The sequence below is a fragment of the Chenopodium album genome, chromosome 2, assembly GCF_948465745.1.
Source record: "Chenopodium album chromosome 2, dcCheAlbu1.1, whole genome shotgun sequence".
Lineage (NCBI taxonomy): Eukaryota > Viridiplantae > Streptophyta > Magnoliopsida > Caryophyllales > Amaranthaceae > Chenopodium > Chenopodium album.
The window spans coordinates 24108631-24124976 of NC_137835.1; positions in this window are offsets into that span (position 1 = coordinate 24108631).

The window sequence follows — 16346 nt, forward strand, 5'->3', positions numbered from 1 at the left end:
GATACAATTGATCCAAATTGAAATTTATCGGATACCACATTTACCGCAGGGGATAAAAAAAAGGTAACGTTAATTCACTATTGACAATTGTTTATTAAAACTGAAGAAGGAATAAACTAGATTGAGTAAACAAATTAGAGAAGGAAAAAAGAAAAAAAATAATAAAATAAAATAAAACAAAATAAGTAATAAAGAACAAAAAAAAAACAAAACAAAGTAAATTCCAAACCAAAAAAGAAACGGAAGAATCTTTATGGCAGGCAATTTGGTGGATGAAATTCACAAAGGCAAAAATCAGAGAAAAACATGATCCGCTATAATCGCTGAAAAAAAAAATATTCATCTGAAACGTAACAAACATACACAATTATACACAATTATACATACGTATCCCTCGTCTAAACTCGTCCATACAACTCCTAGATAAATATGGATAGGTTAGGTCCGAACTTGTATTTATCGGATCAAGTAATTAACTGCGGAACAAGGATATTAGAACAGGCGTACTTAAAAGGAGGTCCCTTTAGCACTACAACATATAGTACCCATTTAGATGTGGGAATGATTGTCACTTCCCTTTATTGGTTGGACATGAGTCTTTAGAATAATGGACTTTATAGCTTAGGTAAATTGGTCATATAATAGGGTAGTGCACAAATCACAAAAAAAAAAAAAAATACTAGATAAAATAAAAAGCACCCTAACGGTATAAGTGAACATATTCATATACTTACTATACTCTAAAGGGTTAAACGATACTTGTTTATAAGGAAAATGACATATCCCCCTAGCGAGACAAATAAAATATATATTGTACTTTATACTATACGATTATTTTACATATACGTTTAAAAATACGGTCTAAAATACTTACTTTTACTATAAAAAGAAATTACCCTTATCCAAAATCTCCACTCACCACTTAATTCTTATCTTCTTCCATCTTCCTCCTTACCCGAAAAAATCAAACAAAAACCACCATTAAACTCAACCACCATGTTTCAAGAAAAACCAGGAAGATCAGCCTGTTTTCACCTTTGAGAAAGACATGAGGATGATAAGGGTGTATTTCATGTACATTGTCGGGCTAGTGGTCCTCCTAATGGCTGTATTAATTTACTTGTTAATCCATAAGTAAAAACCCGAAAATTACTTCGGTGGAGTAGGGTAGAAATGTATGTAGTGTTAGTTGTACTTCAATATTTTGTAATTTAGTAATTTAGAAGTACAAATTGTAATATGTATTTTGGAAATTATGAATAAAAATCATTATTATTACTCGTTTTCTTCGTTTGATGTAATAAAACAAACGTCATTAAGTTTATAAAAGTAATTAGCAAAATAATAATTATTATTTTCAAAAAAAAAAAAAAAACAATAATTATAGTAATAAAAAATAATTAATAGTGATAATTAAAAAGGTAGGATCAAAATTTGGTGTCTACAGATTGCCCCACATTGATTGAGTTTAAATAAAACGATAATCAATGTTTGAGAAAAGACACAAAATTTTGATGTATGTTAAAAAAAGAAATCCTAATTGATCTTCATTTAAACATTGACCTGAGTGTAGTTGAAAAACTGGCTACAAAATAGAGTGAAATTCTCACTCAATTGCAACACAAATGTTGGCTTGGGTGCAGTTGAAAAACTGGCTGAAAAATAAAGTGAAATTCTCACTCAATTGCAACACAAATGTTGGCTTAGGTGCAGTTGAAAAACTGGCTGAAAAATAGAGTGAAGTTCTCACTCAATTGCAACACAAATATTGGCTTAGGTGCAATTGAAAAACTGGCTGAAAGAGAAAGAAAAAAAAAATAGAGTGAAATTCTCACTCAGTTGCAACACAAATGTTGGCTTGGGTATAGTTGAAAAACTGGTTTAACCTTGCAGAAGATTAAAACACCATTTTGCACAAGCTTGAAGAAAAAATAACAATCATTCTTGAAAGAAAAAAAAAACAATTTATGGATTTCGGATGCAAAAACAGCAAGTGATTTGTACTGAGTTTTCGGAGAAGTAAACTCCTTCGGCCTTTTCTCCCTGGCTCTATTACCACCACCACTTTTATAAAAAAAAAAGCGGTATTCATTCTTTTATACACCAAATCAACTCCCTTCTTCTTCTTTCAAGCTTTTCAAGTCTTATTTATTCTCTTCTCAAATTTCTAAGAAAAAATAAATGCCATGTTCCATTAATTCAATGAAATCAGTGGAGCTAGAAAGCTCCAACTAAAAGGGGTGATAGAAAACATTTCTCCACCCCGTCTTTCCTCTTATACAAGTGTCTTTACTAGAACCATCACCCCTCTCCTAGTTATTCAACCTCGGTATGATATGATTCATGCTGCTATTGAATTTTGGGATGAACAACGCCATGTTTTTCGTTGTGGAGAGACGGAAATGACTCCTCTTCTAGAAGAAGTGGAGGGTTTACTAGGTCTTTATAAAGAAGGCCGTGTGATTACACCTGCTAACCTAAGGGCAACCAATGCGGCCATGAGGGATTTTCTAGGCATACCATTAAATATGGAGAGCAATTATCGCCTGCTTGACAGCTTAATGTTAGAGAATTTCCTTGAAACCTTCTCTTTATCTCATTGGGAATCTGCCAACAATGATGATTTCAAAAGGTGCCAAGAGAGAGCTTTCATCCTTTTATTGCTCGGCCTTGTTTTGCTTAAAGAATCATTATTTTCCTGTCATGTTCGTTGCCTTTCTTTGCTGTCACAGATTGAGTCAGGGAACCGTTTAGGGCCTCTTATCCTAGGGGAACTTATGATGGGGCTTGACCATCTGAAACAAAATCCAGGTGGTTTTGTTAAAGGGTGTCCAATTGTGCTTCAACTTTGGTTATGCGAGAAATTCAAGCTGTCTAGACCACCTTTTCGAACTCCTTACCAAACCCGACATATTCGGGAGAGAGGCTTTTTTCCTATATTTCGTCAATGTTGCAATCACGGTGGATGGGTAGACGTCTTTGCCGTAGCTGATGTGGAATGGATCATTTCATTTCGCAACATAAATTCCTTAACAATTAGCACTAACAGGCGCAGAGGTGTTCAACTTCCAGGATTGTGTCACGTCACATTCTATCTTCCTTGGAGATGTTTGAGACAAGCGGGCCAACTCCAACGACTCCAAGAGCTCCATGAGCTCCCAGTGGTACCTTACACCACTTATGAAATTGGTAGTGTGGAAGCTCTTAGGGCGTCATCCCGTGTATGGCAATTTGCACGAATGCTTCCAACACTTTCAGTCCTCGAAGATGATGTTCCAACCGCGTCCTATACAACATGGTTGTTGGAGGACCTCGAGGGTGATTCTTGATGAAATCCTTAGATGGATTTCGTTATTTGTACTTCATAATTTGTATTTTGTGTATGTGGTTGTCGTTTCCATGTTTAAAAATAGATGTTATCTCGCCAAAACTGAGAGAGTTTGTGTTATGATCAAATAATAAAAAATAAAAATGTTTGTTGTAATCATATTTGGTTAAGTATTGCCTTGATCATGATCTTTTAATAATAATGAATATTTCTACATGAATCTTAAGCATGCAATGAAAACATGAATGAAATCTAAACTTTAACATGATACACATGACTATCTAGAGTTAGTAGGAGATTCACGTTTTTTTTTTTTTTGCGAATCCCATAAATACAACACCGTACTAATCAAGCATAATACTTTTTTAACTGATCAAGGTTGGTGAAATGAACAAATTCATTTCCATCAAGATCCATCAATTTTACCGCTCCTGCTGGTGTAAGATGTTTGACCAGGAAGGGACCAGACCAGTTGGGTTTGAACTTTCCACGTGGATCATGAATCGGTGCTCGATTTTCCTTAAGTAACAAATCTCCCTCTTGGATATTCCTTTCCCTGACCTTTTTATTAAAAGCCCGAGCGATGCGTCTTTGATATATTTGAATGTTGTGAAGGGCTTGTAACCTTCGTTCACTTGCCAAAGAAAGTTCATCATATCGTTCTTTAAACCATTGTTCTTCAGATATCTCGCTTTCATTCATTACGCGAACCGATTGAATCTCCGTTTCGATTGGAAGAAGCGGATCCATTCCATATACCAAAGAATATGGAGTAGTCCCAGTTGGTGTTCGAATGGAAATTCTGTATCCCCAAAGTACGTAGGGAAGTTTATCGGGCCATTCTCGAGCCCTATCTGTCATCTTGGCGATTATCGTCTTGATGGTTTTGTTAGCTGCTTCAACAGCTCCATTGGTTTGAGGACGATATGGTGATGATTGGTGATGTCTGATTTTATACTTCTCAAGGGTTTCTTTAAGATGGCCTTCAAATTGCGAACCATTGTCGGAAATAATTTCAAAAGGTACCCCATACCGACATATGATGTTATTGATTACAAATTTTTAAACTTGTTTTGCCCCTAGTTTCGAATATGATGATGCCTCCACACATTTCGAAAAATAATCGACAACAACCAATATATATTGATGCCCGTTCGAAGCTTTCGGATGTATTTGCCCAATGATATCTATGCCCGTACGAAATGGATGCAATCACTTTCCAAAGTGGTCCAATAATACCCTGCTCGCAGAATCTTCCGAGCAAGCATTCGTCCATTCATGTGAGGCCCACATTCTCCCCCATGTACCTCTTCCATGATCCTTCGTGTCTGCTTCCCATCGATGCATAATTGCGAATTTCCATCGAAACACTTATGATACAACAAACCTTTCAATATTGTGAAATGAGAAGCTAGCCTTTGAATAGCCAATTGATCCTTCTTGTGACTTCCTTCAGGATATTCTCCATTGATTAAATACTTCTTAACATCAGTATACCAAGCATCCTCATTATCTTCTTGGGTTAATAAAGCGATTGTTGGTTTAAAATTAACCACTGGAATTTCTTTTTCTACAATTGTTACAGATTGTACCTTCACATCATCGTCCCAAGTTAAATTTACCGCCAGATTTGCCAAAGCATCAGTGAAACTGTTTTGTTCGCGAGGGGGATGTTTGAACTCTATTTCTTCAAAGAATGGGATAAATTGTTGAAGATACTGCGTGTACATTTGCAACCTTTCGTCCTGAACTTTCCAAGCTCCAATAGTCTGGGAAATTATGAGATAAGAATCACCGTATACCGTGAGATTTTTTGCACCAGCTGCTAATGCCGCTTTGATTCCATAGATGCAGGCTTCATATTCAGCAGTGTTATTCGTCGTTGGGAAACAAAGCTTTACAGCGAAAGGAATATGTACTCCATAAGGATCGATCAATAATACCCCTGCACCATTTCCCCTTCTATTTGAGGCTCCGTCGAAATACATCTTCCACTGTGATATACTAAGACAGAAAATATGTTCATCTGGAAAATCATCATCAAATCCATCACCCGATATAGGTCCATCAGCCAAAGATTCAGATATAGCCCTCCCTTTTACAGACTTTTGATTCACGCACTGAATGTCAAATTCTGACAATATCGCATGCCACCTTGCTATTCTTTAACTTAAGACTGGTTTCTAAAAAATGTACTTGATTGGATCTAACCTTGAAACCAGATAAGTAGTATGTGCTTGCAAATAATGTCGAAACTTCTTTGTCGCGTAAATAAGGGCAATGCAAGCTCTTTCTAAAGGAGTGTATCTAGTTTCATACTCAAGGAACTTTTTACTAAGGTAGTAGATAGCTATTTCCTTCCTTGTACCCTCTTGGTATTGTGCCAAAAGAGCTCCCATGGCTGTTTCCGTAATAGTAAGATATAATATCAAGGGCTGCCCTGGTTGCGGCGGCATTAAAACCGGAGGATTGGAGAGGTATTCTTTCATTGAATCAAATGAGGCTTGACATTCGTCATTCCATTTTGTAGGAACATTTTTCTTAAGTAACTTGAATATAGGTTCACACCGGGTTGTCAATTGCGATATGAACCTACTAATATATTGAACTCTACCAAGAAATCCCCGAATCTCCTTTTCCGTCCTTGGCGGAGGAAGCTCTTGTATGGCCTTTACCTTGTCAGAATCAACCTGAATTCTGTCTTGACTTACGACGAAGCCTAGAAGTTTTCCCGAAGTTACTCCAAAAACACATTTCTGAGGATTCAATCTCAGATTGTATTTCCTAATTTTATCGAAGAATGATTTTAAAGCATCAAGGTGCGTTTCACGATCATGACTTTTGACAATCATGTCATCAACATAAACCTCCACAATATCGTGGATGAGGTCATGCAAAATCGTCGTTGCAGCCCGTTGATAGGTTGCCCCAGCATTCTTTAATCCAAAGGGCATTGCTCTATAACAAAAGGTTCCCCATGGGGTAATAAAAGAAGTTTTGGACATGTCCTCTTCTGACATAAGCACTTGATTATATCCCGAGAATCCGTCCATAAATGAGAACATGGCGTGTTTAGCAGTGTTATCAACCAGAACATCAATGTGGGGCAAAGGAAAATAGTCTTTTGCTGATGCTGAATTTAAATCCCTAAAATCAATGCACACTCTGACCCTTCCATCTTTTTTGGGTACTACCACCACATTCGCCAGCCATTCCGGATGCTTAATTGGTTTGATGAAGTTGGCATCAAGCTGCTTTTGAATTTCCTCCTTAACTTTGAGACTAACTTCTGGTTTCATTCTACGAAGCTTTTGTTGCTTTGGCTTGCTATCGGGATAGAGTGGTATACAATGATCAGCAATGCTACGATCGACACCAGGCATATCAGCATAAGACCATGCAAACACATCCACATATTCTTTAAGAAAAATAATAAATGCATTTTGTTCATCGAGGAAAAGGAAGGATCCATAAAATCATACCAAGGTTCAGGAAACCCATAAAATGGCGCAGTTTCATTTTGCAACACTTAGAAACCATGTTCTCATCGAAGCCCAAACCATGACGATTTCGCTTATCGATTATTGGGATTAGGTGCCTCATGCCTTCATCGTTTCGTCCTAAACCAGCTCCTGGAACATAACCCATTTTCAACATTAATTAAAGTCCTCTAGTAAGTGTTTGGGGTATTGGATCTTGGATTTCTTGAATGGAATCCGAGGGTAGAGTAGATTTTCGAGTTTGGTTGGTCATGGGTTGGTAAAGGATACCTAAACATTACATACCGAAGATTAGGATTTCCTCCTTTTTTTTTTTGAAAATAATTAAAAAAAGTAAATGATAAATGCAAAAATGCATGTGGAAAAAAACTTTTTAATTAAGTTAGATAAGTTAGTGGGGTGTTCAATCCCAAAAAAAACTTTTTAATTATTTCGGGTCGTGCCATAAGGCTGCCTACGTATCTCCAGATAGATTTTTTTTTATTTTCACATTTTTTTCTTCTTCTCTCTTTTTTTGGAGAATCAGACCCGTCGTAGTTCAAAACGGAAGAAGGAGGTTTTTTTTTTGAAACAGCTGCACTCGATCAGAGTTGCCTACGTACCCCAATAACAATGTGCGTGCAAGTACAATTTTGTGTATGATCATGAAATAGTGCTTTAGGGGATCAAGCTGTACGTAGTTCTTTGTACCAAAAGAAAACATAAGGTGAAAAAAAAAAGCTTGGTTTACAGTGCTCATACTACCCCTTTTATCCATCCTTCTTGATGGAGGGTAAGATAGAGGTCACCATGTCGTTGTAGATGCTTCTTTTCCCATGTACAGATTTCTTAGGCTTCAAGGTTTTCAACAATCTTTCTCGTAGTCCGAGTAGTGACGAGCAATCAAAAGATTGGGATCATCTTCATGTGTCCAAAGGGAAAGGGAATTTATAGACATTTTCTGATTCGGGCAGGAAATTCCAGTTGTGCGCTTTATACACCAACGGAGGGCGTGACACTCGTTAGTATCATGGCCATGTAACTGATGATAGTGACAATATTTGTTGAGATTTGGTCCAACAGGATCAGCTCCTGCTCGACGAGGTAGTGGCTTGATACGACCTTCTTCGAGTAATTGAAGGAACAAATCAGCTTGAGAGGTCCGTGGCTGTGCCGGGCTTGTCTCTGGTACGCTAGACTGAGGATGGGCCCGAGTGATGATCCCACGATCAAAAAGATCCTAGATTTCACATTTAAGGTCGTAACAAGTATCGGTTCTATGCCCATATAGATGACAATAACTGCAATATTGTCTCATATCGGTCCCATGTGGTGGTAACGAATACCTATAGCTTTTTGCCCGAAGAATACCCTTTTTGCTCAAATGATCGTACACCACACTCAATGGTTCGTCGATTCGAGTGAATATCCTCCTGTTAGCTCTTTCACCTTGAGGGTGCACCTTAGGCCTTCTTTCCTGTAGTCGATAGGCATCAATTTCGTAACCATGTATCTCCATGTGCGAGAGATCGGCGTATTTGATGGAGACCATATGTTGATAATAAAAATCATTTAACTTTCCTAGCAATATCAACATAAACTCCTGATCAGTTATGGGAAAATGAAGTCGAGCCCGAATGTAAGAACATCTTGAGAAGAGATGTGAAAATGATTCCCGGTCACTTTGCTCTATATTCACTAGCTTCAGTTTTTCGGTGTCAGTCTGTCGAAATTCAAATGCCCAGTCACTGAATACTTGAGCTATTTCTCCCCAAGAGCCTTTACTCGTTACCCCTGAGGTATAATACCAGGATAACGCGGGTCCACCCAGACTTCTATTAAACAACATAGTAAAATGTTCTTTTGGAACATTTAAAGGGTATAAGGTGTTCACAAAGTTGTATAAATGGAGAATAGGATCTCCCCACCCATTGAACTTCTCAAATTGAGAAAGATTAAGATAACGATCTACATGCCTGTAGTTAGGGAAAAGAATCAACTCCTCCGGGTATACCAACCTTCTATAACACAGGACATCAAAATCCAAATCAAAATCCTCGGCCCTAAACCTCTTCCGAGATCCCTCATCATGTTTAAAGGAATTACTTGTCCAAGATTCTCCTCTAAAACAAGGATCGCTGTCTTTTGGAGTTTTAGGCTCCTCTACTACCCCATCTTCATTGGACTAGTTTGTTCCATCTCTAGCTTCTTGGGGATTAACCTCAGAATCATTGTCATTTTCTTGAAGCTCTTCATCTGGATCTTCCTCAGTTTCTTCTTTCGGATCTTCCTCAGTTTCTTCGTCTTCCTCTAAGTCTTCTTCCGGATCTTCCTCTGTTTCTTCTTCTTCTTTCCATGAGCTACTTGAATCAAATCTAATATTATGAATAGTGAATCCGTCTAATCGAATACCCTCTTCTTCATCTAAATGGAGCAATGATTTTCCAACACTAGAAACGTTCATAACTTCTGGATTACCCACAAGTGTCACTGCACCATGATCTGTGAGCAGCTTCACCTTTTGGTGTAAGGTAGAGGCTACCACCCTATTCTCATGAAGCCAAGGTCTATCGAGCAAAAGGTTAAAGCACGCTTCAATATCAATTACCACAAATTCAACATTTCTGGCCACTGGTCCATATTCCAAAAGTAACTCAATTGACCCCAAAACGTCCCTTTGGCATTGTCATAAGCCCTAACAACCTGTCTTGAAGGTGTCAAATCTTCTTTTTGATAACCGAGCTTCGTCATAACTTGATAAGGACATACGTTGATGGCAGAACCATTGTCAATAAGTACCCGGGGTATTGTCCACCCATGACATTTCACAGTTCTGTGCAAAGAGTTGTTATGGTTGACACTTTCTGGGAGATCATCGTTTGTAAACATTAAAGTGCGGTTGGCTCCATTAATAAGTCCTACCATTTGAACCGGTGTTATGGATGCATCAATTGAAACCTCATTAAGATGTCTCAGAACAGCGGCCCGATGAGGTTTAGAATGAGTCAGTAACTTCCATATAGAAACATTTGCATTAACCTCCTTCATGCGCTTAATAGCATCATCTTCTTCCTTATTCACCTCTACTAATTCCCTGTCTTTTTCTGTCCTTCTCAGGGCTTCCACAGGATTCTCATCTTCAAGATATGAAGGTTTAAAATGACGACCTGCACGAGTCAAATGGGCCACATGTAGATCTTCATCATCACTAAGATCATCAAGATAGATCGGACATTGGAAATTACTAGGGGTACTAAGGTGTGCCCCAACATTTTTCTCAGCCATTGACAACAACGAGAGAGCATCCACTTCATCATCTATTAGGCAAAATGCCCCATCATATCCTATAGTGGCGCAGATATTGGAGAACGAATCTCTATTGAAGATGACATCCAAACCTTTGCATGACACAAGCTTGACCTTTTGCTGAGTGGAGTGATCATACACAACACACAAATAATTTCTGGATAATGGCATCTCATACATTTGAGGGGTATTTCGAACCATTAGTAATGTTGGATCAATCTGGTTATTGGTAGTGGATATGGTGTTTATAGAGACATGAGGCTTATGATTGGGGAGAGGATTATTAGTGATGCTTGGTTGTGTATTTTTAAATTTATCAGAGGGTGCCCCAACTGAAAGCCTTCCTCCATCTACTAGATCTTGAATACGGTGCTTGAATGCTGTGCAATTTTCAATGTCATGCCCAGGCCCTTGATGGAATTCACAGTGTTGGTTTGGGTTGTAACTGGGAGGAGGGTTTCTTGGGGGTGGCCTTGGGTTTAAAGGTTGAACAAGGTTGGCCTTTTTTAGTTTTGAGAAAGCTTGGGCATAGGTCATGTTCAAAGGAGAAAAATTCCTCTGCGGCTTGAGTTGGAATGCTAGTGCGGCACCGATATTGTGTATCAAGTTTGTTGGTTTTGAGGGTATTGAGTCGTTGTTATTGGTTTTCCTATTCCCCCCAAACTTAGGATTGTAAGAGGTGTTACTGCTGATCCCTTCATCCTTTTTGATATCTCCCTTTTTTATGGCATCCTCTACCAAAGTTCCTGTTGATATGAGGGCTTTAAATGACAGAAAATACTGGAAAGCCATTCGTGCTTAATAGACGGGAAGAAGATTCTTCACTATCATCTGTAATTGTTCTTCCTCGTTCGGCCTATTCACCATCTTTGCCGCCTTGTTTCTCCATCTAGTAATGAAGGCGGAAAACGTCTCATTAGGATTTTGTGCAGTTGTCTCCAAATCCCTCCTTGTCACATCGATCTCTTCATTATATTTGTATTGGCTAGAAAATTCTCGCACAATATCGGCCCACGAAGTTTTCTTTGAATTTTCCAGATTAATAAACCAATGAGCGGCAGCCCCATCTAAATATTGCTGAAACAATTGTGCCATTAGAGGTTCATCAACACCCCAAGGACTCATAGTCCCTACGTATAATTTTAAGAAATTGGTGGGACTTCCTGTACCATCAAATCTCGTGAGATTCGACATCTTAAACCCAGGTGACAATCGTGCTTTCGAAAATAAGGTGAGACCATGAATATCTAACCAAGGTTCTGCTTTGGTCAAAGCCCTTTAGTACTTCCTTGAGCCTGAGAATATCTTCCTCAATTTTGGTAGGAGCTTCTCTATCACCATTTCCATCATCCAAATGCAATGGTGAAGCTACCTCTGAATCATGGTGAGGAGGAGGAGCACTTGCACTCTGTCTTAACAAACTCTGTATTGTTTGTTCCATAGTTTCTTGACGATCAAGGATAGCTCGCATAATTCTTCGAAGATCATTGGATGGATCAGGGTTTAGCGAACTTTCATGGCTAGGAATCTCGGACGTTTCGCTTGGTGGTGGAGAATGAATTTCCCTTGGTGTCGACTGACGCGGTGAGAAGGCTACATATCGGATTGTAAACTGTGAAAAGAGGTTTGCCGGACAAGACTAGATCCTGTGCGGGTCCAGGTGGATTTCCTGGGTAAAAAGGGAATATTACAAAAAAAACTTCTTCAACAAGCTAAAAAAGTAAATAAAAGATTTTTTTTTAAAGAAAAATGAACACCCCTTTTTTCTAAAAAAAAGTTTTTTTTTTTTTCAAAAGTAAAATAAAAAATATTGAACCCTACTACGAAGATTCCTTGCGTGTTGAACACACCATTGGTTATTGGCTTATAAAAAAACTAAAACTTGAACAAGGATTATTCTCCCAAACTTCTTCTCTCTCTAAAATCTCAAGTGTTTTCTTTTGATATTTTGTTTACTTTGCTTAAATTTAAGTTATGGATCCTAATGCCTCACGCGTTAGAGATTTAATTCACTTCTTCTCTGACACTTCGCGCTCCTCCCTCCAAGAGTTACGAGAAAGAGAACGCAACGAGATTCTTAGTTCAATACGGCCAGAAGATCATCCATCTCAATTTTCTAGGGAAAACCTCCCTCTCCCTTATGATCAAAATTCTACAGCTATCCCACCTTCAGTTCCTCAAGTGAAACTTGCACTAGTGACTGGTCTACCCCAGGTATTCGAGATAAATAACTCTCCAGAGTCACTTTCCTTATTTGTGGCAGATACAATGGTGCTAGCTATGTCTCTATTTCTACGTTTCTCTGAAGACTCGTTTTACCCTATCATAGCTACTAAAAGCCAACAAAACCTCCCATTCGCTAGCCAACTGGTGGAGAGTCCGAACCTGCCATCACATTTCCCTTTGAATCTTCCTATGTACTCATCTCTCAGGTTGCTGTTTTGGGATGCTCGTGGGTACTGTACGAGTCAAATATTACATAATATCTCCCTATTACACAAAACCCATATTCCTACTTGTTTGGTCTTACTTATCTCTAATTTGTCGATTGGCAAGGAGGTCTCTGAAAACAAATATGTAACAAGGTCTTGTATTCTCGCAGGGCATAATTCTCTCCCATCAACTCTATTCCTATGGAGTGACACGTGTTTCCTTTCACTCACTCGATTTTCTGAAGGATCAATAGCCATATCGGCTTACAATACCCCTCGCAGTATTTATTCTAGGACTTCCTCGCGCCAAGGGAGAGGCCCACCCCAAAGCTCAATTAATCATCCCTGGATGGGTGTATCAGACTTCATAACCTACAATCACTTAACAATGATGATGGGTGGTCCTTCAAACTATCGAGAATATAAGGAGAATTTTCTTCAAAAACTACCTCCGCGTCATAGGCGTTACGTGTCTCGTCTCCCTGAGACTTTATGCGACATACTACTCCTAATGCGCTCTCGTGGTTAGGAAGTTAGTATTCGACATTCCCCTCAAGACATGCTTCGAGGAGTCTGTCTTATGATTGATCATTGCCAAGGGTTTACTTGGGGTCAAACAGAGGTGTTCGAAGCTCCCCCGTCTCCTGAGATTCAGTTAGGGCCTTTTTAACTTTTGCATTATGTACTTTTTATTCACTGTTATGGCTATATCACTATGTAAATATGAATGAATGTTCTTTTTCGTCTATTTTCCACCTCATGATGAAGGAATGCAAAATAAATAAATAAATCAGTGAATAAATAAGTGAATCCTGCAGCAATAACAAACTGTTAGTGGCCGGGCCCGAAGGCTGCCTACGTATTCCTAAGTGCGGAAATGTGCTGAGTGTAATGTGATTCAGGAAATCAGGCCTATCGTAGTTCGACACAATAAGGAAACCAACTTTTAAATTTTTGCGACTGCACTCAAAGCGAGCTGCCTACGTACACTATTACAAGATTTTTTTTTTTCATTTTTTTTTTAATTTTTCATTTTTTTTAGGGATCAAGTCGCTCGTAGTTATCAACAAAAAAACTATTACAAAAATAACTTTATTGAAAATGACACTACCATGCATCTATTTCCCCGGTCAAAAGTCGCTTCTCCGTTTAGCAACATAGAAAGGGTTATCTTCTTTGTCCAAGATCCATGATGCCCATGCTTTACACACTACTGTGCACGATTCCGTTGTAAAAAGGTCGATGTTGTCGAGGAAGATGTAGGGTTCCATGATTTCTCGAAGAGATGCCACTTTATTTGCAGATGTTTCAACCCCCTCACGAGGAACTGCTATATCTTGGTCGTAAAGCCAATTAAACCTTCTTCGGATATCATCGGCCTTTGCCTTATTAGGCATCCAATTTGGCTTGTCCCGTTCATTTTCTGGAATAGGAAAATATACTGTTCTTTTTGCAAAGGGTGGACGCCTTATTACTTCAACAACTTCACTATTTTCTATGTAATAACCTGTTGTGCTTATGGTGTTTATCCAACCACCATACTATGACGAGCTTTCTCCTTCATAGGCTCCCCTGCTATAGTCACCACATATAGTGATGATGCCCCATGACGCTCTAATTCTTAATTTTTGATGTAAGCTAGACGAGTCTGCTTTACACCCGTGCAACCATGGTCTCCCTAGTAATAAGTTGCATGAGAGTCGAAAATCCACTACCATAAACTCTATGCTGAACAGAGCATTCTCATGTACCAAAGGTAAGACTATAGACCCCGTCACTTCCCTAGGTAATTGGTCAAAACCTCTGAGAAGAATGGAGCGGTAAGTGATATGTAAATCATTGTACCGTATCTCGTACAGGTATTCTCGGGAACAAAGATTAACATCAGATCTGGTGTCAACCAAATTGTGATTAATATAACTTGCACCATTTCGAAATGATATGCAGTGGTTCATTGTGATAGTGATTAGGGGGTAATTCGCTATCTGTAAAGGTGAATCCTGGATCAATATCGTGATGTTCGACATTTTTCCTTTTTCGTGAGGAAGAGTGAAAAGCGTCTATGGTTTTAAATATGTTTTGAGAATACATTGATTCATGGACAGGCACATCATATAATAATTCTGGGCTAGTTTGACGAGAATAGGGGGCAATGTTTTCTTGGCGAGAGGCCTTGGATCGTTCTATAGTGGAAAGTTTTGGATGTGGGCTTTTATCATTTGGAGATTCAGGCCTTAAAGTTAAACTCTTAGAGCCATCATGGAAGGTTAAGGATTCACGAAGTTGGCCCGACGTCTTTTGGGATTGAACTAACATAAGGGGATGAAATTGGTAAATCCAAGGCTGACCAAGTTTGATATCATAGGGAACTGGTATATCAAAAATTATGAAACTTGTGGTGAAACTTACACCTTTGTATTTAACAATTGCATCAATTTTACCACATACATTTTCATATAAATCGTTGTTACAAAAATCATCTATTGTTACAGGTTTAAGTTCTTCTTCCTCGAATTCCCATTAAATGTATGGTACGGGCACATATTAATGGAAGATTCTTCATTAATGTGAACATGATAATACTTGATGTTATGACATATCACTGCATGATCCAGTGAGTCATTTATAAAACCCTTTCTAATCAAATCGTCTTTGACCTGGTGCGGATCAAGTTTGAAGATTTCCCTCAAATCTCTAAAAGGGGTTGAGGCGTTTATGATTGTTCTTTTGAGATAATCACCAAAAGCCCCACGATACATTGAGGAATTTGATAGTAAATCCCATAATGATTTTTCAAAATTCTCCTTCTTTGGTTTCGAAGTCGAACCTTCCCCAAGGCTCACCATATTACACACCGTAGTTTCCGTGTGCGGACTGCATCCCCATGAATGGTTATTACGCCGCCCGGGGTTGACAATCTGACTTTCTGATGGAGTGGAGAGGCAATTGCCCCTGTGTGTTGTAACCATGATTTTCCCAGGGTAAAGGTGAGGCTTTCCGGGTCATCGATTACTTGAACCTCAGCATTACAGACCCAATCATGATATCCTAATGGTAAGGTGATTTCCCCAATTGCCCGATGAGAGTGCGATCGCTTGTTCTAACCACCTTCTTCGAGGGTCTTAAAGGAGCGTCTTCACACCCTAATTTCTTGAGAATTGTTTTGCTGCATATGTTGAATGTGGACTCTCTATTTACCAAAATTCCTGAGACCTTGTAACAATCCGATACCAAGGTAATGGACAAGGGCCGGTCATTACTATAGTCATTCGGCAGATCTGCATCGGTAAATCGTAGAGTAGGTGGAGTCCACGATCTTGGAATTGGAATTTTCCCATCATCAATGAGTTGTTGGACTGCATGTCTCAGATCACTATAAACATTTGTATTGTGTCCGTAGTCATAACAATAGTTACAATACTTTCCCATATCAGCCCCAGGAGACGGCATAGTGTAGTTATTGTGTTTTGACTTGAGGAAACCCTGTAACTTCAGCCGATGATATATAAAACTTAGTGATTCACACCTCCTAGAGTAAATCTGGCGGATGGAACCCCAACGTTGTCCTCCAATACACATTTGTGCTCCTGTATCCATATCTCGGTCTCTAAACAACAAGTAAACTGCAATTTCAAGAACATGGTTAAGAAAACCTTCAAGGTGTTGAGGGGTATAAGACTTTCCTTTGAAAATAACATTAACTCATATATTAAATCATCAACAGTGATTAAACCATTCTTTAAGTTGAAAAGGTTTTAGAGGGAGATTTTGGCATTGCTTAAAATGCACCACATGTGGTGT